General features: G+C 48.4%; 1 protein-coding gene across 3 annotated transcripts in view; it reads right to left on the bottom strand.

The window, feature by feature from the left end:
• The window catches only part of FARP2 (FERM, ARH/RhoGEF and pleckstrin domain protein 2), a 4,051,843-nt gene that overhangs the window by 832,691 nt on the left and 3,192,502 nt on the right, over positions 1-26,650 (bottom strand). The window lies entirely within an intron of this gene.

Below are 26,650 nucleotides of genomic sequence, written 5' to 3'. Positions count from 1 at the left end.
TCCGTACTCTTTAGTCCCATCCCCTTTCCTCCATACTTAAGGGAGAGTACCAAGTATTGCTCTACCTGGTAGTAGGACCTTAAACTGAGGCAAAATATTCCTAAGGAAGCCTTGCCTAAACTGGGCTTCATCCCTATATCCAGTACATATTGTTTGCAAAATACAGAGGAAGAGGCCCAGGCATTGTTAAGTGAGCATGCAGCCCTTTCAGGGGATTGTCCTTCCACAATTTAAAGCAGTGCTTAATGCATACTATCCACCTAGTAAATGTTGCTTTGGCAACTTTCCCACCTCAGTGCGCCCCTAGAAATCTTACAAATAGCTTATCCAAAGGCCTGAGGGAACTAGGCCTCTTGAGAGAGAATCCGAGAGCTCTATAGACTTCCAGAAAGTGTAGGACACTGTCAACTTCGGACTATGAGTGCAGCAAAAAAAGTGTTAGAATGATTTCCTGATCAATATGGAAATGCAATAATACCTGCTGAAGGAATAAATTACAAGTTACTCACTGCAGTGACTAACGTACTCCTAATCCATAGTCCCCTTTCCTCCATCCTGTATGGACGTCCCTCACTAGGGAGGTGAACAGAACCTTATTCACCAGAAAAAAATTGTCTTTCCCTTTAACTTTAGTTGCACCCGGGTGCGCAGCCCGAGGAGTATGCGCTCCCTTGACTCCGCCCACTGGCGCCACACCTCAGTCCCCGCGTTGGCGGTGTTAAAACGTTATGGACACTGCTATTTATTTAAGGGGGAAGGATGGTGGGGCGTATGGAGGAAAGGGGACTGTGGACTAGGAGAACATAAGTCACTCCGGTGAGTAACTTGTTATGACTCCTATGTCCCGTCCTTTTTCCTCCATCCTTTATGGGCGATTACCACCGATTGAATTCTTGGGGAGGAGTATTGTTGTCAAGTTTAGGCAAAGTTTAGGCTAGGTGGATAGTATGCATTTTGGAGCACAGCCCAGTCGAAGGCCGCATCAGCATGCGCACTGGCATTCAGGCAGTAATGCTTGTAGAAGGCAGAAGGGGTGGCCCATGTGGCCGCCCTGCTAATCGCTTGCCATGGTATGTGTTTCTGGTAAGCGACCGCTGTTGCCTTGTCCCTGACAGAGTGAGCATGTATGTTTTTTGGAAACTACCTACGCTGCACCCTATATGTTTCGTGAATGGCAGAGACCATCCATCTAGCTATTGAATCCTTTGACACCTGTGCGCCTGGTTTCGACCCGCCAAAAGTGACAAACGGGGTGTCAGACTTGTGGAAATCCTTGCTCCTATCCAGGGAGAATTTCAATGCTCTCCTGACGTCAAGACAGCAACGCACTTTTTCCTCTTTGTCTTTGGGATTAACAAAGAAAGTGGGAAGCACGATCTCCTATTTGAGGTGGAATGATGAGAACCCCTTTGGGAGAAAGGAAGGATGAGTGCGAAGCACTACCTTGTCTTGATGGAATGCAGTGTATGGCTCTGTAGCCACTAGAGCCTGGATCTCGCTAATTCTGCGTGCCGAAATGAGGCCCAATGGGAGCGCTGTCTTTATTGTGACTAATTTGATATCTATGGCCATCATGGGCTCAAAAGGTTTATGCACAAGGGTGCTGAGGACTATATTGAAGTCCCAGACTGGGTGGGGGAGCCTGACATGCGGGTAAATCTTTGTCAGTCCCACCAGATGTCTTTTCACCACTGGGCTGGAAGTAGAGAAAGAATTCCTGTCTGTGTTTCTGTAGGCGCCAATGGCTGCCAGGTAGATCCGACGTGTGTCTACCTGGACCCCGACCTAGCTAGGTGCGCTGAGAATGATAACACCTGGTCCTGAGTGCATGATCGGGGATCCACTCCTGCCTCCTTGACCCAGAAGCAGAATCTGGTTCAATTGGTTTTGTATTGCCTGTGCGCAGCATGGCTTCTGGAATCTTGGATGATTTCTAGATTGTCCCGAGACAGATTGAGTCGCCATAGGGTTATGTCTTCAGGGATTAGGATACTAGGGCTAACCTCTCCGTGGGGTGAACCGCCGTTCATCCCTGCTGCATCAGGAGCGGGTCCATGCCGGTAGGTAGTGGAACCGGAGGCTGATCCGACATTTGCAGGAGGTCCGAGTACCAAGGCCTGGCCGGCCACTGCTGCGCTATTAGGATCAGTCGCAGTTGACAAGCTTCTCAGATTTTACAAATGACCTTGTGAAGGAGGGGGGTCGGAGGGAATACATAAGCCCACATTCCGTCCCACTGTATCTGCAGGTTGTGCTACAGACCTGCTCAGGCGACTGCACTCTGCCTAGCCAGTCGTCGAGGAATGGATATACATGGTGGCCCTCTGCCCTGAGTAGCTCACCCACTGCATTCATGAGCCTCGTGAAGACCCTTGGTGCTGAGTTGAGGCCAAACAGTAATACCTTGTATTGAAAATGCAGTCCCATGATATGAAATCTGAGGAATGAAATTTATGCTGCCAAATCGGGACGTGTAAGAAAGTGTCCTTCAGCACCAGCGAGCACGCACATTCTCCCCCACACAGCGACTGCGCTATCAGAGCTGGCTTAACCATTTTGAACTATTGCAAGGGCAGGTACATGTTTAAGGAGGATAGATCTAGGACCACTCGCAGGCCTGTCTGGTTCTTCTTTTGAATAACGAAGATACAAGAATAAAATCCCAACCCTTGTTGCAGGGTTGGGACCTCCTCCACCGCCTCTATTGCTATAAGTGAGCGTATATTTGCTAGAAGTGATGGTGTCCCGATCTGGGGAAGGGGTGAGGATGGGGGTGTGGGGGCAGGGAATGGGAAGACGGAAGCCCTGAGAGGCTACCGATACCACTCACGGTCAACAAACAGAGTCCGCCAAGACTGACTGAGGAATGCTAACTTGGCTGCCCCACTGGGGTGCTGTGGATCTGAAGCAACCCGTTATCGTTTCTTTGCCTCAGAAGCTGGGGCTTGGGAGGGGGACTGGAAGAATCCTTTATGGGATGATTTGTGTCGTTTCCGCCAATGCTGACTGGGAGATCGGTCTTGTTGCCTGGTGGTTCTGCTGTCCTGGAAATTTTCGATCCCCATCTGTTCGAGCATGTCTCAGCTCAAAGCTTTTGGCTGCTGGCTTTGTAAGAATGGCCAGTGATTTGGCAGTCTGAGAGCTGCTTTTCTTTTTGTCCATCTCCTGGTCTTTGGTGGAGTGAAACAAGTCACTCCTTCAAATGGAAGAGCAAGAATTATTTCCTGGACATCAGGCTTGAATCTGATGGCTCTAAACCAGGTCGTCCGTCTCAAGTCTGTTGGCACACATATGTCTGTACCTGCCGTATCAATGTGTGCGACTGTGGCTTCCATAAGGTCTTGTGCCACTATCTTGGCCTCCGCCAATCCGGCATTAAATGAGGCTTGCTTGTGGGACGGCAGGTCCGGGAGGAAGTCGGCGATTTCCCGCCATAGCCTTTGATTTGCTGCGGCCAAAATGGCATCAGCATTGGCCTGCCTGAGGTGAAGCCCAGCGTTAGAGTACACCTTTTTGCTGAAGACCTCTAGGACCTTCTCCTCTTTGCCCAACAGTGAAAATGTGGATGTGTTGGCTGACGATGCCTGGGGTTTGGCATACATGGACACTGCAGCTATGACCAATGATAGAGGCTGAGGGTGCCTATACTAAGCATCAAGCTTTTTGTTGACTGGTTGTCTGGAGTGTGGCTTGGCCCATCCCTTTCTAGCCAGGGTCTCCACGTCCTTCTGCAGTAATATACCGGATCTAGTAGATGGCACGGATGGTGAGTACCTCTGCCCCTGCTTCCGGCTGCTCCTTCTGCGGCTGGGGAATACCCAGGTACTCAGCCAGGCCGGCAATCCTGTTGTGAAACGCTCTCGCTGAGGAAGGCGTGTCTTGCTCTATTTCGTCTGTGACCTGTTGATCTCTGTTGATCCCCAGTGTCTGGAGGGTCTGTGGGGTTTGCTGGCAGTGTGCTACCAGAAAGAGGAATGGCGATTGGAGGTAGAGGCAATGCTGTGCCAACCGGCATGGTCCGTGGCGGAGTAGGTTGTGGGAGCGATGCGCTTCTGTTTTGAGCCTGTGGCTGCAATGGCGCTGGCTACAGGGGGAGCATAGTAGGGATCATGTCCTGGATGATACCTTTAAGAATGCTTCCCATTTGTGTGGACTGCATGACTGTCAGGAACATATCGACGAAGGACCCCTCACAGGCTGGCTTAGTGTGTTCCTGCACCGGCACATGCATAGGCGGAGTCATGTATATTTGTCTGCCCCCGCTGTGCCTGTCGTGTATGTGAGAAGCCTCCCTGTAACACATTTGCCCCGCTGTGGTTGGAGAGGTGGTGCACCATGTGACCTGTGGAGTGGATACTTGAGACCATTCCGCCCTGCCTGTGGTTTCACGCCTTTGGATTCGCTAGTTTGGCGCACTTCTTGTCTGGGGGCCATTTTGTTCGGGTCGGCCGCCATTTTGTCCAGCCCTGCTCCACGTGCTTTCGTGGTTGTACTGGACTTGGGTTCGGCTTGTTTGCTTGGATGCATAGGCTTGGTCCCTCCCTGCAACTCAGGCGTAGGCCTGGTAGGCTGTTGGCCATCGCCCATGAAGCTGGTAGTGCTATCTGCACTGCGTATAGATGCCCCCTCAGACCTAGGCCTGGTAATAGAGCAATGCGCCTCGGGACGTGTCCCAGTATTTAAGTTGCTTGGCTACTTGGCGAAGAGTCCTGTATGATCTTTAGATCCCTCAGACATTAGGACGGTAGCTACCTTAGCCTCAGTACCCTTCTCGCCTGTAACAGAGCCTGATTGGCCCCTCCTGCTGGTGGGCTTCACTGGGATGGAGTCGCCCTTGTGGGGTGCTTTTGAAAATAATAGACTTGCCTTCTTGGTTTTCCTTCTCACGTACTCCTTTACATGGTCTGGTGGAGACCGAGCAAGCAGCTCACTCCGCCGTGCCAGCCGATTCTGTAGGCACTGGGGAGTAAGCGCGTCGCACACCGATCAGCCGTCCTATCCGTGGTCGTCGCCAAGACACGAGAGGCAGGGGGCATGCAGATCCAATGTGGGAAACTAACCGCAAGACGGGCACCTGTTGAAGCCTGCCGCAGTCGACATGTGCCGGGGATGGGTGGGGCACCCATGGACGATTTCCTGTAAGAATTATTTTAAGTTAGTAAGACTAAAAGAGTTATGAAAATAGGTAAAAACGCCTGGTATTAAGCCTGGAACTACGTGTCATAGGACTCAACCACGAGCGCTTGTGAGGTTGATGCCGAAAAGTAGACTGGGGTGTGGCGCCGGTGGGCGGGGTTGAGGGAGCACATGGTCCCGGGGGCACGAGGGACGCCCATACAGGATGGAGTTAAGGGGACGGAACGTAGGAGCAAGGGTGGGTTCTCAGAATGACCTTGTCCGTATGAAATACAGTATAGGGCTCTGAAGCCAAAGCCCGCAACTCATTAATTTTGTCCCCCGCACTCTTAACAATGGAGGTGGGGGACAAAAATTGCTCGGGTCCCCGTTTTCAATGAACGGTCAAAACGTGCGCCTGAGCAGTTTCACTGCGGGCAAAACGTTAGTGGGCAGATCACATACATCCTTGTCCCAAGGCCTTGCCCATCATATGGCTCACCATATAACCCAGCTTAGCACGCCGGAGCACATACTGCTGGGGTCAAACAGCGAACCGCACAGTACAAGCATTCAGGAATTCTTTTAGGTACCTGGAGCTTCCATCTAAGCGTTGTGCGAAAACGAGCCAAAAAACAAGGCGCTGATGCGTGGCCATCTTGGACATTCACTTCCATTTTCCGCAATGAAACAGCAATGAAAGCCTACATTTTCGTGGGCTCAGCAAGTAAAAATGTATTTTTTCAGTGAAGACAAGGTCACATATTTATGTCAGATGACCAAGCCAGGGAGAATAGTTGTTGTATTGTCCGCCGAAGGACAAGCCAGAAAGGGAGTCGGAGCGCTCTGCAGGTGCAGTGATAAGGGGTAATGGGAACGAAAGCAAGCAGAGAAGCTGGGTTTTTTTCTGCTTTTAGCTGGAATATTCCACTCTTTGCCCCTCATGCTTATTGTCTGCTCTTCGGCCGAGGGCAGCATGGCAACCAATGAGGGGCGTGGATCGAAAGTAGCCCCATATAGAGAAGAGGTTTTCCTTTGGGAAAGCAGTTAGAATTTGGATCCTGGGTAATGAACTCTCACTGAGAGGGAGGGCGCTCCGTTCCAGACCCTGTTAGTACGAGTGATCTCTTTGCCTACCTGCTGTTGGACTAAGCAGTGTCGTGGTGGCCGAGATGAAGGTGTCTTCTGCTACCATCCTAATGGTGATGTGCTTTTTCTATATTTATGTATAACTGACTATGGCCCTCATTACGACCCTGGCGGAGAACCATGGTGCAATTTGCACCATGGTCCATGGCGCAAAGCTGCCAACTCCGCCATGGGGGTTGGCGGACTTACCGCCCCATTCCGACCTTGGCGGGGCGGTAAGTCCCCAATCCCCATTTACCCTTCCCCATTCCCATTTTTGCCCCATAGGGTATAATGGGAGTGGGGAAGGCGTTAATTACGCCACCGTAAATTACGGTGGCGTAATTAACAACAAGTCCCGTAGCGCCATGGATTTTTCCGCCTGCAAAAAGCAGGCGTAAAAATCACCATGGCGCTACGGGAACTCGTAGTCAGGCGGAAAGGTACGCCATGCTTTACGCCGGCGTAAACCCCTTTCCGCCAGGGTCGTAATGAGGGCCTATGTGTTTTTTTTTACTTCTTCATGTATGTTATGAGTGAATAAACGGCCTACAACGAGCCATTTAAATTATCATCATCATCAACGTATTATGTGTAATTCTTTGCCTACCTGAGTCCAATAACTGATTAAGCACGAGGTCTCCCCAAGTGGCCAAGATAAAGCAAAACAATTGGCGCTGTGAGCAGGGTCTTTGTGCTGACTTTGATGCCAAAGATCCCTGCCAATTTGATATAAACAAAAGATATTGGACTCAGAGAGGCAATAGTTTGGAAAGTGAATAGTGTGTGGTGAGGTATCAATGATAGGGATGTGAAATATCCATTGGGTAAAATGAGTTCCCTATTTAGGAAAAAAGAAACCTCCGCAGGCGCAGGCTGTCCTGAGGTGACTATTCTGGGATGGACTAAGAGTCTGTGTGACAAGGTCGCACAGACTTGGGCATGTGGTGCGGGTTTAAGCGAAGAATGGGACACTAGCATAAGAGAGGCGAGTCCGGCTGAAGTGGTGGGTTGTCTACAACATGTGCTGGTGGAAAGGGTAATGAATGTTCATCTCTAGATAGGAGGGGCTGGATCTTGTTACATGCCTTTCGAAAAATACATCAGCAGAATGTGAAATTACAGACAAATGTCCTAAAATTGGAAAAAGAGCTGGCCGCTGAAAAACAACTTGCGTTGATGCAGCAGCTCCAGATGAAATTGTATCATGATAAAGCAGACAAATATCAAGCGGTAGCTGAGCGAGCTGCTGTGAGGGTTGCTTGTTATAAATACAGAAAGAAATGAGGGGGGAGTGAATTCCCGTAAAGTAGCAGCCGTGATTGCTAACGTAGGGGTGGATTGGGATCCCGATCATTGGGATGGAGATGTATTCGATAGTACTAGTACTGAGAGTGGTTCTGAGTTAGAGGTGCTACCCAAATCGGAATCTGGCCGTAAAGAGGTAATTGTTCAACCTGTGATACGTAGAAAGATGGGTCATAATCCCAATAATCCTGGAGGGAACATGCCATGAAAGAGGCAATCCATTTAGATTCCGAGCATATGGGGTTAGTAGCGTTAACTGTTTCAGCCAGAAACACCATTATTGGAACTGCCCCTCCCGGCATATAAGAATGTTATAATGAGCTTATTGGTGGGAATGACTGGTAAAGTAACAGACGAGGTGGTGGACGCTATTAGGCAATTGGCTGATCTAGGGGAATGGGAAAAGACAGAGGAACGACCTCGAGAACGAGAGAGGGAGGGGCGAAGTGAAAGATGCACTCCCGGGAAGAGGTTTGACAGCTGAGATTCTCGCGTATCTAGAAAGGATATGTTTCTTGCCCTGCTAAAAGATGGGGTGCAACGGGAAGATGTTCATTGGATTGAGACACCGGAAATGTATCAACTATATAAAAAGCGGGGTTTGGATGGGAAAGAGCATTATAAACAGGTGAAACGGCAAGAAGTACATGAACCCAAGAGGGAGGAGGGTTCTTTTGCACCACCTCATGAGAAGGGATATGAGTCACCTGTTATGTCCCCGCAATCTCAGCCGACTTATGCTGATTTGAGGAAAATGGTGAGTGCGATGGTGGAGATGGAATCTAAAAACACACACTCAAAATACAAATAGGATGATGGTCAAACTCTGGTAACAACTGCCCAAATTAAGGTAGACAAACGGCCTCACGTGAAAGTAAAATTATTTTGGTAGTCAGGAAACATACAGGAGGTCAACGCCTTAATTGATACCGGGGCAGAGGCCTCATTGATACATGGAAATCCCTCAAGGTTTAAGGTACGATATTTCACAATCACAGGGTTAGGGGGCAAAGAGACCCTGCCGTTCAAACAAAAATAGACATAAAAGTTTGAAAAGCGACACTCATCAAGTATTAGTTGTCCCGATCCCTGAATACATTATTGGATTTCACATTTTAGAAGGATTAACACTCGGATTGGGAGGTAAACTTTATAAATTTGGGGTCAGTGCATTCACTTGCAACCCTGTGGTAATGGGACAATTGATGATGCCCCCGGTGCAGGTTCTGATAGCCACTAAAAGAATGTCCATGAAACACTATTGAATTCTCGGGGGGCAAAAGAAGATTTTGGAAACCATTAAAGGGTATGTGGGAAGCCGGTGTGTTGCGTCCCGTGACCAAAGCTTGAAACAAGGTTATCTGGCCTGTTAAGAAGCCGGATGGAAGCCACATGATGACTGTTGATTATCGCGAGTTGAATAAGCATACTCCTCCGCTAATATCGGCAGTCCCTGACACCGCAACTTTGAATGAACATTTACAGAAATTCGAGGGAAAAGGTTATGCAGTGTTAGACTTGGCTAATGCCTTCTTCACCGTTCCAATTGCTGATGAATGTCAGGAGCAGTTTGCATTTTCCTGGAATGGGAGGCAGTATACGTTCAAATGTTTACCAATGGGTTATATGCATAGTCCAACAATCTGTCACCGGCTGGTGGCAGAACATCTGGACAAAATTCTGTGTAAGCCAGATGTGCGGATCGTACATTACATTGACGACATATTGATCCAAGGGAAAGATGACCATAGTGTGCGAGTGAACCTAGATCTTATTATGGATGGTTTACTGAAGGAAAGGTGGGAAATCACCCAAGGTTACGGCAGAGACCGTGATTTTTCTGGGAATTCAGTGGCATAGTGCACATCGCGAAATGGTGCCCAAAGTCAAACAAAAGATCCTAGAGTTTTCAACTCCGAGGACTAAAAAACAAGCCAAACAATGTATTGGGCTGATCAGATTCTGGAGACAACATATACCAAACTTGGGGCAGATTTTGGAGCCCCTTTACAAAGTAACATGTAAGAAATTCAATTTCGAATGGGGTCAAGAGCATGATAGGGTGTTTCAATTTGCCAAAGACACCATTCAGAAAGTACTTGATTTATGGTCGTTGTGGGACGGGGAGGTGGAACTAAATGTATCCGTACAAAATGCATATGCCAACTAGAGTTTGTGGCATAAACAGGACAGGAAGCAGGTGCCATTAGAGTTTTGTAGTCAGAAGTTGCCTGAAGCTGGTGACAGGTATACTCTGTTTGGAAAGCAATTGTTAGCCTGTTATTGGGCACTTGTGGATACAGAACAAATGACGGTGGGTCATGATTTATTGATCTGTCCGGAAAAATACCAATCATGCAATGGGTACTGAGCTGCCCTAAAACACATCGAATTGGGCATGCACAAGAGGCTAGTATCAAATGGAAATGGTACATTCAAGATTGTGCCAAGACAGGGAAGGGTGGAGTAGCCAAATTACATGAACAAGTGGCAGGGGTTCCGTTATTAGATTTGGAACCCGAGGGGAAAGCGACGATGGATGACTCTTCCGTGAAATGGGGGATCCCATATGGATAGCTATCGAGTGAACAAGTTGAACACGCATGGTTTACTGATGGCTCAGCCTAATATGTGTAACGCTCACCTGATTCCCGTAGAGGCGCCGGTCTTGACTGGGCGTATACCGTATCTTCAAAGGTGATGTGTAACACACGGCTGGCTCTTTGGGCTGGACCTCTGTGCACTGTATGTCTGACTTGAAGGGTAAGATGTCTGCAGATAGAAAATATGGGATTAAGGAACTGGGTTATTGAATGTCTCTCTCTTCTTCCCTTTCTCTTCTCCTGTAGAACCCCAAAGGTTAACGCTCTCACCTTAGGTAAGTGAACGCCGTGCTCTCCATCTGCCTCGGGGCAGGGTGCTGTAACCAGTTTCTTCACTGGATAAGGGGAGCAGGCCTCTTGACTTCAGAGGACTGCTGTCCGTCGTTTACTGCACGAACGGTAAATTTCGAGTAATTCTAATGTCTTTAAAGTCTTTAGTAATGATGTTTCTTGTTTTGCAGGGTTCCGGCGATGGCGGATGACGGGCTGAAGTGAGTTGAAGATGGAGCCCGTGTGATGAATAGAAGCGCCTGGAAGCACGTAAGTAAGCGCTTGTTGCCTGCTTCACGATGCGCTCTAACTGTCTTTTTATTTTGCAGGTACAAGTTCGGAGTGGCTGCAGGGTGCCGGAATACCCACTGGGTTAGATGTGGAAAGGAGTAATGGCACGCGAGTATTAAAGTTCCCCAATGTCTTTAAACGCACCTTGTTTTGTCTTTCAGATGCGGGATGCAGCGCCGAAGGCCTCCGGAGCGTGCGAAGAGTTGGTAAGCTTTTGTCTTTCAGATGCCGGAATGCAGTGTGAAGACCTCCGGAGCGCACGAAGAGTAGGTAAGCCTTTGTCTTTCAGATGCCGGAATGCAGCGCGAGGCGTTGGTGACAGCCGATGGACCAGGTAAGTGAAGAGCTGTCACTGAAGACCGTAATGCTAACCTGTTCTTTCTTGTCTTTATAGGTGTTGCTGAAGACTGGATTCAGGGTGGTAAGCCTTTTTCCTTAGGCCCAGGATCAGATGCAGAAGACACGATGAGCGTTCTGCTGCAGAGGATGCAGAATAACGCAAAGCAAGATTCATCCATCGGGTGTGGTTTAAATAGCCTCCTGTAGTGCTTAGGTGTCTCCTTCCACAGCCACGCCTAGGTAAGAAAAGAGTTCCTGCTTTCCAGAAGAGTTCCAGTGTTCTGAATCTAGGGAGTGGCTCCTGCCCCACCCAACAGGAAAAGTAGTTCCAAACAGAAGAGGATCAGAGGCTCAACTGGCAGGCAAGTAAGCAGCATGGTCTGCTGCAGGTAAGTCCACCCAAGCATTATGAGCCCGGCGCTTCCAGCGCTGGGACTGGGCATATTTATGAGCCTGGTGCCACTGGCGCCAGGACTGGGTCCAAAAGGTCCCAATTGGGACTGGTTGGCACTCGGAACCTGGGTTATGGATCTGCTTCCAAGGGAGTTGGGAAAACCCTGACCTTTTGGAAGCAGAGATCATGACAATATGTGGGAGTTGAGCGACACTGGAAGGCTGTAGCGTACAATCCCAAATTGAAAAAGGTGTTAACTACCTCTGGCAAAGGGAGGAGTAGCCAATTCGCGGAATTGTATGCCATGTATCAGGCTTTGAAACAGGAGACGCCCGGAAGCTTTTACATTTATACAGACTCATGGTCTGTTGCGAATGGGTTGGTGGTGTGGCTGCCTACTTGGCAGAAGAATGGATGTAAGATTCATGCTAAAGAGATATGGGGGAAAGAATTGTGGCAAGACATTGCTGAGATGCTAATACATACTACAGTAACTGTGTATCACGTAGGCACACATTGGGCAACAGATTAATTAGAACAATGGTTCAATTCTGTTGCAGACGAATATGCAAAAAGTTTGACCATGGATGCGAGGGCTGTGGAAGATGATTTGGAAGGTATTGCTAAATGGGCACACCAGAAGAGTGGACATCTCGCAGAGAGGCTACTATCAGGTGGGCACAAGACAGGGGAATCGGCATTCCATTAGAGATTGTGAAAACAATACTCTTACAATCTCCCATGTGCCAACATCTGAAGCAACGGTCTATTCCACATATAATTCATGGCACATTGAAACGGGGAAAATTGCCTGGACAGATTTGGCAGATCAATTATATCGGTCCCACGCCCATTAGCATAGGATGTCAATATGCGTGTACCATTGTGGACACATATTCTGGTTACTTAATGGTATTGCCATGCAAAAGAGCCCCCCAATTGAACACGATTAAATTATTAGATCATTAAATTATTAGATCAAGTGGCTGTGTACTATGGTATTCCCTTGCAAATTCAAAGTGACAATGGGTCCCACTTTAAGAGAAAGTTGGTTTTAGACCACTGTCAGGAAAAAGGGATTGAATGGATCTTTCATGTCCCTTATCACCCTGAGGCTTCAGGGCTAATTGAGAGAATGAATGGTTTGCTGAAAGCACAACTGCATAAGACTGATGAGGGTACATTGAAAGGGTGGCATGAACGTGTATTAGATGCCGTTCAGATGCTTAATAACCATCCCATTGCGAACAGTGAGACTCTATTGATGCGTATATTAATGCCAGCCTTACAATTTAGAACCCACAAAGCTCTGAAAACTCTGTTGTATTGGGAAATGTCTCCTGGAGCGTTAGCACCTTATTGTGCCACTCCTGAGTCAGCTGCGGTGGATTTGCATGCACGGGTAGAAATCAGACTAGAGCCCAGAGGTATTGTGCCGATTGATATGGGAATCAGGGTGAAAATTCTGTCTGAACATATGGGATTGATTGCCCCTAGATCTGGACTAGCACTGAAAGGCATTTAAGTGTTAGGAGGTATTGTGGATGCCAATTATCAGGGAGAAATTAAAGGTTATTCTGATAAACAGCAGTGAAAATATGTTGCCTATACATAAGGGAGATCGAGTGGCCCAATTGATATTGGTGCCTGTAAAGCAGTGCATGGTGAGAAAAGGAGAACCACCCACAGTATTAACTATTTGTGGGTACAAGGGTTTTGGCTCATCAGATTTGATGGTTCCGGGTACAAAAGTATGTGTCGAAAAACCTAATGGTTTGCCCGTTCTGGCAGATGTGATTGCTGCAGGGGAAGATAAAGTGGTGCTTGTGATGGAACCTGGGAAAAAGAGATGGATTCATGTTGCAGCTGACAAATGTTATTCACGTGAATGATGTACTCCGCTGATATCTTGTTTTTGACTTTTGATTATAGATCCTGTATATGCCGAGTGCCTGTGTGAGGCACGGTGGATTGTCTTTCAGAGGGTCCAGGGACATGCTGGAGGAAGTGGCAAATGTCTCCATTCTGCCGATGGAGTAAGGGATTTGGATAAAAACTGACACGCCTGTCAATACCGCAGTGCCTTGAGGAATCGATGAGGACAAAACCTAAAACATATGGGTCTATCTGGCTCGACGAGTGCTGAACGTCTTGCATTTCTGTATGTTGGATGTGCATGACTCCGCGACTTTGGTTTCCACTTGCCTCGTGGCAATACCGACGCCTGTCCCGGTGTTACAGAATTTATTCAGAGTCTTGCATAAGGATTCCTTGATTGAGAACTCTGATGTACGAAGTTCTTTTTCAGTGTATGAATACTGTAAATCCTGTGCTAAAACAGACCGCAAATGGAGAAATATGACAAGCATTATTACTCACAATATTGCTCCTGCTGTTGTCTGTTATCAAATGACTTGTGATCCGAACTTTGTTGGCAAATGTCAACAACTGACCTTGCACCAAGATGGGAAAAGAACAGATTTTGAGCAGCGTCTATGCGCTCAATCGACTTTTGTTTGTATTGATGTTTCAAATAATATGTGGTGTAATTTTACTGTTTTGACAGCCAGCCACCTGAGCCATGTGAAACTTCCTGCAGGTTGGTTATTCTCCTGTGGGAACCGAACCTATTCATATATTCCTGCTAATATTTCGGGTGGTCCTTGTGCTTTAACACGACTTGGCTTGATGCTATTTCCTTTACGCCCTGCTGTTCGGCGATCTACTCGATCCGCCTCTTATACCGCCCTATCTCCTAATTGTAATTCCGATGTCATCTGTTATCTGAGACTGAAGTGTTAGTGTTAGCTATTTCCTTAGTCGGGATTTGGGGACTGGCAGCTGTGGGATATAAATTGATTATTAAATTAGCTTGGTTGGTAATTAAAGGGCTTAATGAGACTTCGCAGACGTTGACTGAGCTTTTGTTAGATGACAAACATTTTAGGAACGCTATTTTGCAGAATAGGGCAGCTATCGATTATCTGTTTTTGAAGCATAATTTGGGGTGTAACGCTGTTGAGGGGATGTCTTCTTTTGACTTGGAAGATCGTTCCCGTTCCATTGAATATGTAATCTAGCGCTGTGATACCTCCGGGTCCTTGCCGAGTATAACAAATGAAATAAATGTATAAATTAATAGAAGATCATATTAATGAATTGAAAGGCCCAGTTGCCCATGTTACACAGGATCAGGACGGGGACTGGTGTAGTCAAATGTTCTCCTGGATTCCTGAAGCATTACCGATGTGTGGCTATCTTGGACATTCACTTCCATTTTACGCAATGAAACAGCAATGAAAGCCCACGTTTTTGTGGGGTCAGCAAGTAAACATGTATTTTTGCAGCAAAGACAAGGTCACATATTTATGTCAGATGACCAAGCCGGGGAGAATAGTTATTGTACTGTCCGCTGAAGGACAAGTCAGAAAGGGAATCAGAGTGCTCTGCAGGTGCAGTGATAAGGGGTAAGGGTAATGAGAACAAAAGCAAGGAAAGAAGCCCGTTTTTTTCTGCTTCTAGCTGGAATATTCAACTCTTTGCGCCTCCTCCTTATTGTCTGCTCTTCGGCCGAGGGCAGCATAGTAACCCATGAGGGGCGTGGATCAAAAGTAGCCACATAAAGAGAAAAGGTTTTCCTCTTGGGAAAGCAGTTAGAATTTGGATCCCGGGTGATGCAGTCTCGCTGAGAGGGAAGACGCTCCGCTCCAGACCCCGTTAGTACGAGTGATCTCTTTGCCTACCTGCAGTGGGACTAAGCAGTGTTGTGGTGGCTGAGATGAAGGTGTCTTCTGCAACCATCCTAACAGTGATACGCTTTTTCTATGTTTATGTATAACTATGTGTTCTTTTATTTGTTTCTTCTTCATGTATTTTATGAGTGAATAAACAGCCTATAACGAGCCATTTATATTATCATCATCATCAACGTATTATGTGTAATTCTTTGCCTACCTGAGTCCAATAACTGATTTTGCAAGGGGTCGGGGGGCGTAAGCACGAGGTCTCCCCAGATGGCCAAGATAAAGCAAAAAAAGCGTACACCCTCTGTGGCTGGTTCAACTACCAGAGGTTGCCTGGTAGCAATCTCTTGCTTCAAGGTCACATGCTCGACCTTCAAGGATTGTACCTCCGCTGTAATTGATCCATGGGTTCTGGCGAAGCAGGCTTCCTCAGGTATTGCAAACCTTTGGTGGTGAACCTTGTAGAATACCTTACCTTGCTTCTGGTTAGTGTATCCTGCATATAAGGGTAGACTGTCAGTGAAGCCAGCTTGACCGCTGATGAGGAAACGTCCAAAAGACCATATCCATTTGTATGAATGGTACAAAAGACCGAAAACGGGCAGAGTGCACGCTCATTATACCTTCTATGACGTCAACGTCAAGGCGGAGACCCTTGAGGGACATCAAGTCAACCACGATGATGCACAGCGCACACTGCCGAAAAGAAAAATTCTGAAGCAGTGGATGCTGGAAGGGAAGATATGAGCAATACATGGGAGGACACAATCTATTTGAAAGAAGGACAGTGGGCTGGAGTGTGGAAGCAAATTGAAGGAAAGGTGAGGTATTGGTTGATGAAAGCAAGTGGTACTTTTTGGTGAGTATGGGTGAGTGAAAGTGTGAGTGGAAAGTGCTTGAGAGTGAAAGGAGGTTGACTGGGTAGAAGGTGGGGTGGGGTAGTAGGAGTAGAGTGCAGAAGGGAGTAGAGTACAGGAAGCAGCAGTGTGGAGAAGGGAGTAGTAGTATGGAGGGAATGGAGTAGAAGCATGGTGGCAAGGGAGTGATAGTGTGGAGGGGGGTTCAAACATTGAAGGGTGGACAAAGGAGAAGAACATAGGGGTAAGCAGGAGAGAAGGTAGGTGGAGTAGGATTCTGGAGAGGAGAGCCTAGCCTTCCAGTGACACGGAGAGGTTCATCAAGGCATAAAATTAAGGCAACCAAGTCAGGCAGAGTTTCTGGAAGGCACATTCCTTTATCTTTATTTTAGCAGTAACAACATTGTTGGTGTAGGGCTGGTTTAGAAAGTCCCGGGGCGAATTTAGCTAGAACAGGCAACCTCTTTTAATTTCCACTTTTCAGCAAACTAGAGACTATAAAGTAAGAGTCAATAACCTCTAAAGATTAACACAGGTAATAGGTGCACCTGGGTTAGGGTGGGAAATGCTAAACCAGATAAAAGAGTGTGGGATGGCCCTAGCGCCCTGCCTAACAAATCAATAAAAACCAGTAAACCTTCTCCGAGAGTTGGAGTGTTGTTTGAGACATCTGTGCCGAGAGGCAAAGACAGTCTGAATGCTTTCAGGGTGTTCCCAGGAAGAAGCAAAAGACCAGCACCAGGGACTTCCTTAGGTCACTCCCTGTCACTACCTCCCAGGCAGAGGAAACAGAAAAATGAGGGCAGCATTTGGGTCCACTTGTCTTCTGTTGGAGGCAGGATCTCTTGGCTATAGACTGGCTCTTCCACCTTTTCCCTCTCTGCTCCTCCAACATTTCGGTTCTTTTATGCTTCAGGAAGAAGCAAAGAAACCCCTGGACATATGAGCCCTGGAACCAGTTCCCTTATTGGTGTAGTTCCAGTGCTCCAGGATGGTTACATTTGCAAAAAATAACCAGGCAGGCTTGAGAACAATTCTAGATCTACTTCTCCTCAATACCCTCCTTTTGACGAGAGAAATTCAAGATGTGCACTTCAGCACACATCTCTGTCATCTCTGACACAGGCAGATCAGTTCTGCATAGTTGACCTGAGGGATGCTTATTTGCAAGTTCCTGTATGGCCTATACCCAGTAAGTTTCTGTGCCTTTCACTAGGGGAAGTTGATGTCATTCATAAGGGCCTATCTGAGGTGCAGAGGAATAAACATATTAATTACTGGACAAGTAGCTGCTCTGTGCTGCCATGGCCGAGGATGTATCAGCAGCTCTGAATATGTTACTTTAACTACTATTCGACTTGGGAATTTCTTTGAATGTAAAGAATTCCCAGATTACCCTTTCTATGTACATCTGCTTTATTGATTATATGTGGAATTCGGACAGGGCCATGGTATTGCCCACAGAGAAGAGAGTAAGGGTCATTGAGGCAATGGTACAGTTTATTCTGATCAGGTAGTTACAGTGCCTGATTGAGCCTAAGCTTTGAGCGTCCGAGCAGTTCCCCTTGCCAGATTGAAAAAGAAACACCCTCAATTACACCTGGAGGAGTCTGAGACGTGGCACAAGATAATCAATCAGTCCACAGTCTGATTCCAGGAGCTCTTCAGCAGGATCTTACCTGGTGGTACTTCCACGAGAACCTTACGAAGAGTGTGGTCTTTTCGGTTTCTCTCCAAGAGATAGTAGTCATGCAAGACTCCTCCCTTATGGGTTTGACATAACATTGCAGGAAAGACTAGTTCACCGTCTACAGTCACGCCTAGACGAGTTAGAGCACATCAACATGCTTGAAATCAAAGCAAATTTTCTGTCATTCAAGACTTTCCTTACAGTGGCTTCTGGCAGGATTGTGGTCATCCGTAAAGACAATATAACCTGCATTTATTTTATCGACAAGCAGGACTTGACCCGTTCCCTAGGTCTTTTCAGATATACAGAGGGTATTTGGGAGTGGGCTCTCTGGCAGAGAATGACCCTCAGAGCAGCGTGCTGCCCAGGAGAGTAGACTATGGAGGCGGACAGGCTGAGAAGACTAGACCTTATTACCAATGCACTCCACGAGTCTCTTCTGAGAAAATGGTTTGGGATGTTGGTCTTCCCCTTGTGGACATGTTAGGTTGAGGGGAAAGGTGTGGGGATAGGGGTTGCAAGGTCACTGGGCAAAGGCCTCTTAATTTCTTGTGATAATTAAAGTTACTTACTGTAGTGACTAGAATACTCATAAGTCCATAGTCCAATTTCCTCCATCCTTGTGGGCGTCCCCCAACATGGGGACGGTATCGGAACCTTTGGCAGCGAGAAATTGAGCTTCCCTTTTAAATTGAGAATAGTGCGCGGGGTGCGGCCTCAGGCATAGGAACGCCCCGCTGAGGCCCGCCCTCCAGCGCCTGACCTCAGTCCCCTTTTAACACATCAGACGCTTAGATACCTGGCTACTCTTATTACCCAGAAGCCATTGGCATACAAGTGGGGGAACACGGGTGGAACGTTTGGAGGAAAGGGGAGTATGGACTATGAGTACTGTAGTCATTACGGTGAGTAACTTTATTTACTCATAGGTCCCGTCTCCTTTCCCCCATCCTTATGGGGGATTCCACTGAACAAGAACATAGGGTGGAGCTGTGAAAACCTTTATCTAGGATGAAGCGTAAAGGTTCTTCCGAACCGCCTGACCAAACTCTGCATCACATCTGGAGCTGATGTCCAACAAGTAGTGCTTACAGAAAGCCGACAAAGTGGGCCAAGCCCTTGCTGATGACATTCCAAGAAGCATGTCTCTGAAACACGACGGCCGTGGCATTCGCTCTGACCGCATGGGCATGAATCCTCTCAGGAACAGGTTTGCCCATGGCCGTGTACACCTCTGAAATGGCCTGAACCATCCAAAGGGCAATGGAAGCCTTGGAAGCCTGAGAGCCAGGGGAGGAGCCCCCAAAAGTCACAAACAATGCCTCAGACTTCCTGAAGGAGTTTATCCGAGAGAGAAAAAACTTGGGAACCCTCTTGCGGTCCAAGGAATGTAGGGCCATCTCTGCCTCCGACTGTGGGTTCGTAAAGAACACCAGCAGGCAGATTTCTTGATTCAGATGGAACAGAGAGATCACCTTGGGCAAGAAGTTTGGGTGAGAGCACAAGATGACCTTGTCGTCGTGAAACCTGGTGAAGGGCTCCCATGAAGACAACACCTGCAGCTCACTAACCCTGCACGCAGAGGTGAGAGATACCAACAAAACATTTTTTAGCATCACCAAGCGGATGTCCACAGAGGCAATCAGCTGGAAAAGCTTGTGTTGCAAAGCTGCAAGAACCACATTGAGGTCCGAGACAGGATGCAGCCTATGACTTGGAGGAAAAAGCCCAGACAACCCCTTAAGGTCGGCCTTAACCACTGAGCTGGCTGCTGAAAATACATGCTCAGGGGAATTCTTTTAAGCCCCGATGGCCGCTAAATACATGCAGCAAGTATCCATCTGAACCCCAGAACAAGCCATGTGTGCTGTAAAAGCCAGTACATCAACCAGAGGACAGGTGACAGGGTCCATACCCTTGTTGTGAGCCTAATGGCAGAACCTAGTCCATTTGCTCTTATACTGGGACCGAGTTGAGTGCCTTCAGCCCTGCTGAATGATGTCCCAGCTGTCATCTAAAAATTGAGCATGCTGAAGCCTCAGCTGATCAGAAACCAGGCCACCAGGGCCGGTTTGGCCGGGTCCAGATGTGCCACTACCCCGTCCTGCTGTGTCAGGTAGCAGAAGGGTGGGAGGGAACGCCTAACACCTGCAAGCCGTGCCAACAGATCTAAGAGGCGTCTCCCAGTGCCACCGACCCTGACCTGCCCATGAAGCAAACTGGGGGCACTTGACATACCAGGAGATGCAAACAAATCCAGGTCCGCGAACCCCCAAAACTTGAACAGGGGCAACAAGGAGTCGTTGTGCAACTGCCACTTGTAGGTGTTGAGCCACAAGCTTCTCAACTGGTCCGCTTCTGCATTGCTTCCCCTCGGGAGGTGGACTGCCGAAAACCAAATCCCCTCCATCAGTGCGCATTCCCAAATCGAAACCGCCTCCATGCAGAGGTGGGGGAAATGGGTGCCACCCTGCTTGTTCAGGTAAAACATTTTAGTTGAATAGTCTGTCCTGACCCAAACAGACCTGTCCCTAATGAGGGACAAGAACGCCCTGAGGGCCAGGCCCACTGCCCTGAGCTCGAACAGATTTATATGCAATAGGGCTTCCATCCTGGACCATGCTACATGAATCGTATAGTCCTCCAGACTTACCCCCAACTAGAGAGGGAGGAGTCAGTCGTCACCAAAAGGATAGGTTCCGGATGAGTGAAGGAGGCTCCCACTGAGACATTGCCCTCCATTAGCCACCAGCAATGATCGGGCAGCAGGAGCGGTGGTATTGGGATCCTGACCGACTGAGACCCCATCTCCTGATACCAATTGGCCGCCATGTGGAGCTGAAGGCGCATCATCTTGAGGCGAGCGTGCTGTACAGTGAGCACACAGGAGGCCATCAGGTCCAGAATGTGCTGGAACCACCATGCCGAGGTGGTCGAGTTGCCCAGAAAGTGTCCCACTGCCTTGCAGAGGGACATAAGCCTCTCGGGCGTGGGGAACACTTGCTGCACAATAGTGTTCCAACGCACCACTAGGAAGACCAGCTCCTGAGACTGGCATAACTGTGATTTCCTCTGGTTGACGGAAAACTCCAGCTGATGAAGGATATCTGCAAATCTCTGGCAGGATTGCACCGCCACTTTGGGCGACCCCGCCCTCACCAGCTAGTCGTCCAAATAATGGTATAGATGATGGCCCTCCATGCGGAGAAGGCTCACTACTGTGTTCATCAACTTTGTGCAGACACGAGGGGCAGAGTTCAGGCTACAGGGCAGCACCTTGTACTGAAAGTGGTATGACATAATCGTGAATCTGCAGAAACGTCCGATGTGGTTGATAGATGGGTACATGCAGGTACGCATCCTTGAGGTCCAGGGAACACAATTCAATCCACTGCACACAGAGATTCAGCTGTGTGTGCAGGCTATGAAGCTTTCCAGCGGTAAAGACAGATTTAGAAAGGACAGTTCCAGAACTACCCTCACGCCAGCCTGGTTGTTCTTGGGTACCGCAAATATCCAGGAATAGTAACTGAAGCCCCTGTCTACAAGAGGAACCAGTTCTATTGCCTGCATCTCCAAGAGTGAAAGGACCTGCAGGACATCCTTCTGGAGGGGGATGCCAGACCGGATTGTGGTGCATTTCCCCAAGACCTCTGCTAGCACACCTGACTCCGGGTGGGCTTCCTCGAGAAGAGGTACCCCCAAGAACTCTGCCAGGCCCTGAAGGCAGTCATGAAAGGCTTTAACGGATGCTGAGGGCTCATCGTCCTAGGCGTCATCATCATCATTACCCCCACCCCCCTTTTTCACAGACGGAGGGGAATCCGGGCCCTGGGACAAAGGTGCTGGCGGGGTCCCACATGTCCGGAGTCACAGACACATCCAACGGCTGTTAAGGGGGAGGCATTGGTGGTACAGGAGGAGGTGGAGGCGTCAGAATGACCGGTAGGGTCTGAACCGGTGGAAGGACCGACACCGGGAGCGCAGGAGGAACGGGAGGAGTACCCAGAGGAGGAGGCCGGGGCAGTGCCACCTGCAGGATGACCTTCACAATGTCCCTCAGGAGCCCCTTCACCTGCGGGTAACGCATGAGGAAGAGGAAGCGCTCGAAGAAGCAGTTCTCACAAGCTGCAGGGTCCCTAGTGGCCGAGTGCTTGTGGCTGTGCCGCTGTGAGGGTTAGATGTACCCCTGAGGGGACCAAAAACCTGCACCGTACGATCCGCTGCCGCTTCCAGAGGGAAGGGTGCTTGGATCATCCTGCAAAGCCGGTTCGATAGGCGAAAGCAGTGGTGGGCCCTGAGCAGGATCCAGGATGCCTGCCTGCCTGGCAGGCTACGTCACATGCCGCTCTGCCGTTTTGAAGCCTTGCGCCACGCCCTGGGCAGGAGGGCGCGAAGGCCATAAGCCACGAGAGGATACAGCTTAGTTCTTGCACCCGAAGCAGAGGCATCGACCTCAGAGAACACTCTGGTAGGCGTGGGGCCATCAGCCAGACAGCCGGTAGTCGTAACGCCCTGACTCACGACCTTGGAGCGAGCTACGTTAAGGTGGACGCCGTCAGCACCGGTGCTGGTAGCTATGCTGGATCTAGCCGAGCACAGACTCTTGGAGGTGGCACTCAACGATCCCTTACCCTCTGGGGTAGAAGAAGAGGACAAACTTGATCGCCCATCCGATGACAGCCTGGTAGGAGAACCCAAGCCTCTTAGCTTGGGACCCGGTTGCCGGGACGGCATCAGGTCTGTCCCTGCAGCGCCCTGAAGAACACCCGGGCCCCTCAGCTTGGGAGCCGGTAGCCTTAGAGGCCTTGTGCCTGCCAGAACCTGAATCCACGGAACCTCGATTTGTGGGAACCCTGGGGAAGGAGTCGCCACGCTATGGAGCCGTACTGAACAGAGGGGATACTTTGTCTTGATGAGAGGTCCTGGAGACGAAGCCCTTAAGGTGGAGCAGAGGAGAAGTGTGAGGCACATCTCGTGAAGCCTCCTGCGGCCGACATGCGCCAGGGGAGGCGAGGCACTGAAGGGAAGTGAAATAAGAATTGAAAAAACAAATGAGTTGTGCTGGCACGACACTGTCTGTGTGGAAAAAGGGACTGAGGTGAAGCGCCGCAGGGTGGGGCCTCGGTGGAGCGTTCCAAAGCCTGAGGCCGCGCCCCTGCACGCTATACTAAATTTGAAGGGGAAGCTAAATTTTTCACTGCCAAAGTTTCCAGTGCTGTCCCCATGTTGGGGGTCGCCCACAAGGATGGAAGAAAGGGGACGGGATGTATGACTACATGCCTTCCCACTGAGTCCCCTGATCTGCAACATGGTGCCCTAATGGCTCTCGATTACAAATGTCTCCATGATTCTGTTAACCCCTCATTAGCCTGTGCAGTTATGTTTCTCCAATGTGATTGAACTAGATGCAGGCGGATCATTCTTTCTGCCAGCCTTTCCTGACATGCTCTCCCAACAGGGAGGGAGTATTCTTCTCCTGTCCCCTCAGTCCTTGATCTTGGTTAGTCTGCTCCCGAATAACTGACCACGGGTCAACATGGTTTGTCAGAGAACAATTTGAAGGTCATCCAAGCATCTCGAAAATCTTCTAAGCGGCTGAGTACAAAAGTGAGAGGCTCAGATTTTGCCACATGTCATTGCCGAAGGAAATTAGGGATTCATTACAGGTATTGAAGTGTGGGGAAAAACAGCAGTAAATTGGTGGTAATTCCATTACCACCATTTGAATACTGTGTTATCGCACCGCCATACTATGACTTATGGCAGTAAGGTGGAAGATTTACCTCCAGAAAAAAGCTGGAGATAAATCTTCCACCTTACCACCAAGATTAAATTGGATATTCCACGCGGTATTGCTGCTTGTGGTAAATCTGCAAAAAATCCCATGGACTCCAAAAATGGGGACAAACACCACCATGCTGTCACTCGTAATTCCGTGGTAAGTCCACGGGCCCAAGAGTGTTATTAACGGTAAACATGTTTAATGATAAATCAACAGATCTACCACCAATTTACTGTCAAACGCATAATGAGTTCCTTCATATTCTTTTTTATTTTTTTTAAACTTTATTTATAATTGCACACAGGTATAGCACATACACAAATGTTCAGAGTGTGTATCATTACATCATATTCAATCACATTCCATTTGAGTCTGGGTCCTCAGCTTCGGCTTTTTCCAATGGGCACTCTTTATATCTAGCCCATATGTTTCTGGGTCAGGAGGTGGGTAGTACCGAGTCTATATATAGTTCCTCTGTATCATTTGTCCATAACATATCCTGGTCCCAATCTGCCTTGGTTGGCGATATAGTGCTTTTCCACTTCAATAATATTGCCCTTTTGGCTATCAATAAGCTCAAGTTTAAAAGTTTCCGCCATGTTGGGTTCATCTTTCCCACCGCCCCGAGAAGACACAACTGGGATGACCATTCAATGGGCTGATCAGCCATTTCGTCTAAGGCTGTGCAAATCTCTGCCCAGTAGTCTGTCAGTTTTATGCATGCCCACAGCATATGAAAGATGTCTGCATCTTCGGTTCAGCACCTCGGGCAGGTTCCTGCAGTTGTGGGATAGATGCATTTGAGTCTAGCAGGGGTATAGTGTATCCTGTGTACTATTTTATTAGTTTGTATCTATTTGATGTCCCAGGTCTTGTTCCCACTTATTTCTGGCGTTATGGTTCACTGCTGGGTGTGTTTGAACAATAGTTTTGTATAGTGTGGAAGCCGTGACTTTTCCCGTTCCTCTTGTAAATATATATCCGAGCCCCATGTTTATCTCTGGTTCTTCTGGAAAGGTGGGCCACGCATTTTTAATAGTTGCATTTATACGCATGCAGTGTAACTTGTGTTTGGCTGTATTCCCTACTATATCTTTAAGATCTTTCCATGTCACAAAGCGTTTGTCAGGGCATAACTGTCCCTACTGGACAATACCTCTAGTACTCCAGTGTGTAGCTACCTCCCCGTCCAAGGTGAATGGCATATGGGGGTCACCCCAAATCGGCATGCCCGGATGGTATCATTTGTCTGTGTCATATATATCGGCAATTCTGGCCCAAGCCGTGATTGTTACTTGCGTAGGGTCAATGGAGTTGTGGTGTTTGCGGCGTGATCTTGTCATTTTGTGAAGTATTGTGGTGAGTTCTGGTGCGTGCCGTTCTTGAGGTGAGATTACCGGGTCGAGGAATTTCGTGGCCCACTGGGCGGCGTAATGTGCCTGTGCTGCTAGATAATAGAGTTCTAGATCTGGTGCCATTAGGCCGCCTCGTGGATATGTGTCCGTTAATGTCCTCAAGTTTAGGCTGGGATGTCCTCCCCACACAAACATGATGCAGACGCTTTTCATTTTTGTGAACAGTGCGCGACCTGGCCAGACCAGCACTGTATTGAACAGATAAAGTAGTTTTGGGAGTATTATCATTTTGATAGGAGCAATTCTTCCCATCATTGAGATAGGTAAGGCCATCCAACGCATCATCTTCGCGCATAGGGTGTCAGCCCAGTTCCTTCATATTCTTAAGTGCAACCTTGACCTGATGCAGTCATTCACATCACACCTGGCAGAAACAGGGATTTCAGTGGAACACTATTGCTTACACCTGAATGCAATTGATGTGTATAGGAGCCCCAGTCTGTGCTTCGCTACTTTTAGTCCTTACAGACATCAGCACTTTGAGAGTTTGTGGCGGCTGTACCGCACTGTGAAGGCCCGGCATCCTATGCAGGGTCTGGAAAGTAGTGTTCTTAGTGGCAGTGTCTTCAGTCAGAAGAATACACAACATTCTAGCTCAGGCTGCTTCGCAACCATATACAGCCTTTCACAAGAAAAAGATGGTCCTATAGACACACCCTAAGTTCTTGCCAAAGATAGTATCTTCCCTTAATATCAACCAAGATATTTCTCTTCAAGTATTCTTTCTGCATACAGTCTGAGAGAGCCTAGCAGAGTCTTAACGTCGAAGTGCTCAAATTCAACATTCATAAAATGAAGGCCGAAATAGAGGATAAGAGTTTTTTGGTGACGGTCAAAGGTTTGCACTCAGGGATCAAAGCTTACAAGGGATCCATTGTTCACTAGGTAGTTGCCTGCATTACAAAGGCATATGATTGCAGTGGCAAACCCGCCCCGGAGGTAATTCACACTGACACAGTCAAGGCTAAAGTCACCTCACTGCCATTCCAGTCCCATTGCACGTCATCACAAAGGTGGCAGCATGGTGTACTTCATCCGCCTGTAACGCTCACCTGGTATCCACGGGGACGTCACTCAGCCTGTTCTGACCTCTTACGACCTCGAACCCTTCCCTGGAGTCTACTCGACTGGAGACTGGGCCTGAAACACAGGATTGGTAGAGTTCAACTCCCTATTGTCTCTGTGTGCTTGAACCCCTTCTTCCCCAGGGGTCCAACCCTTCCCTTTGATCCACAGCTCACCTTGTTTTCTTGGAAAGTGTGCTCTCCGTCCTGCTTTCAGCGCAGGGGTGCGTTGATTGATGCGGGCTCATTGCTGCCTAGTTACTTCACTGGCAAGAGTCCGACAAGTAAGTATAATGAGTCTTTGAACAGTTCTCTAACTTCGTTCCTTTCCTTCCTTAGATGATGGTCGGCGTCCGGGGATGGCGACGTGCTGCTGAGATAAGTAGCACTGAAGGTGAGTGAGAGCGCGATGCGACCCTTTCATATTTGTATTGAACTGAGTTATTTTTCTGTGTCTTTTAGGTGCCGCGACGTTGTCAGCGTGGATGCCGGTTATGAAGAAGAAATGCAGTGAGTAAGCGCGGTATGCGGCGCCTCTAGATGTTTCCACGCTAACCTGAAGTGTCTTTTCCCTCTTGCAGATGGATGAGAAGTTCCGGAGACAGAGTTCCCCCAGAGCGGCTAGGATGCTTACTAATGCCTTTTTTC

This window comes from Ambystoma mexicanum, chromosome 10 (genome assembly GCF_040938575.1).
Source record: "Ambystoma mexicanum isolate Mex_15411 chromosome 10, UKY_AmexF1_1, whole genome shotgun sequence".
NCBI lineage: Eukaryota > Metazoa > Chordata > Amphibia > Caudata > Ambystomatidae > Ambystoma > Ambystoma mexicanum.
The sequence above is the reverse complement of the archived record's forward strand: the minus strand, read 5'-3'. Positions and strand labels throughout refer to the sequence as shown.